This window comes from Sabethes cyaneus, chromosome 2 (genome assembly GCF_943734655.1).
Source record: "Sabethes cyaneus chromosome 2, idSabCyanKW18_F2, whole genome shotgun sequence".
NCBI classification, from domain to species: Eukaryota; Metazoa; Arthropoda; class Insecta; order Diptera; family Culicidae; genus Sabethes; species Sabethes cyaneus.
Genome location: NC_071354.1, coordinates 244,400,241 through 244,402,105, shown reverse-complemented (window position 1 = coordinate 244,402,105; position 1,865 = coordinate 244,400,241).

The window sequence follows — 1,865 nt, the reverse complement described above, 5'->3', positions numbered from 1 at the left end:
CATCCCAAAAAAAATAAGTGCAGCTTGTACTGTTCTATAGAATATTTTACTTGAAGTATGTTTCCCTGTTTGACAAAAATATCAATGAATTTAATGTAAAACCTACAATTTTGAGGTACAAATTATCATATTTCTTAATAGTTATCAATGATAAGTTAATACGGACGAGTCGGTTGAAATGTTGCACTACATACTTGAATTTTGTAGTCGATATTTGGCAGATGGTTCAAATATGTAGGTGTATTTGGAAGGTGTAATTTGATAGGTTTTCCACTCTCTTGGTCCCATCATCAGACGGTGTTAAAATATTAATAACCTTCAAAATCTGAATGTGATCCAACAAGCGGAGATCATAGTAGGCATGAAAAAAACGGTAATTTTGTAAGTCGTGATGTATGCTGTCAGTTCGTTTCGTTCGTCTAACTATTTTTCTCCCAAAATCGTTTTTCCGGATAAAACAATTTGGTAAGTTGCCTTTGTTCTTTTTCGCAATGGTAACTATTTCAGGCGCAAGCGAGGTTTTCTTGCTCGGGTGAGACTATTTGTACAATTGCATTCATTGTCTGGCGGCATGAGTAATGTTCAGCTGCCGAGAAAGTTCAGGCAAGTTAAAAAATATCTCCCGGTCAAAACTTTGATCTTATAAATTTGTTTAGTACGCTTTATTTCTAATTCCCATCGTAATAGGTAAAGCCATTCAAATTTTCATCATTTGTTGGATGGATTTATTGAATACTCCAAAAGTTCTTGTGCTGATTTGACTAAAACACACTTATCTTCCGATCCGTGATCTTTGAAATCACTGAAAAGCGATTATTAAAGCATATTATTGAAATTACGCAACTGACTTTATTTCTTAAATTCGTCGTACCGTCCGAACTAAAAACCACAACAATGTTTACGAAGCTAATGCGTGTAGGACGGCATGATAAATTTTATTCTGCAAAATTTCTGCAGGTCAGGCAAGTTTTCCTGGTTGTAGAATAACGACTATGCGTTGCATGAGTTCATTGAGGTCATTTATGAATGACGGAAATTAAAACGATTAGTCAACATCTTCCTCGACGCACGAAAAAACAGGAAATTTAGCTGGTAGGACTTCTTTAATCCTTTATAAGGCAGTGGCAACTATATTGCCACCAACGAAAAATATTGTATTTGCTTTTCTAACAATATCGTTTTAGCATATTATGTACTCAATATGTTCTGATAGCCTTTGGCAACATTCTTAATGTTTTTAAAATACCATTTTGTAAAAATGGTATTTTAAGAACCACTTTTATGAAAACAAATCTTGGTTTTTGAGTGTCAACAGTAAATTTGGTTTAAATTCGTAGAAAAACCATTAAATTTCAAACCTTTTGGATGGTAATATTCAGTTTACGGCGTTTTGTGATAGATTATGCGGATTTATCCAAAAACTTAGAACCAATATTTGAGAACATGTTTTTTGGGCTTAACGGGCTGCGGCAAACATATTGCCACCAACGTTTTGCGCTAGACGGGCAGTGGCAACTATATTGCCACCAATTTTTTCAAGTTTTCCAGCTATTTTTCCAGCAAAAAAACTTCGTATAGTAGATTTGAATGGTAGAATTTGATCAGTTTCTTAAAAGTGATCCTGAGAGCGAGTGGCAAAAATATTGCCACCAACGTATTACGCCAAACATGCAGCGGCAACTATGTTGCCACCAATGCACTATGGGCAAAAACGAGCGAAAAAAACAGACGCAATTAAGATGCGGCCTACAGGCTGGTAAAATAAAGATGAGCTTATGTAAAATTTTCCGGAGAATCTCGTAGTACCAAGCCCTTTTCTGTTTGCCGTCGCGTCGGGAAGTGTCCCATTTTGCTCATTTTCCCCT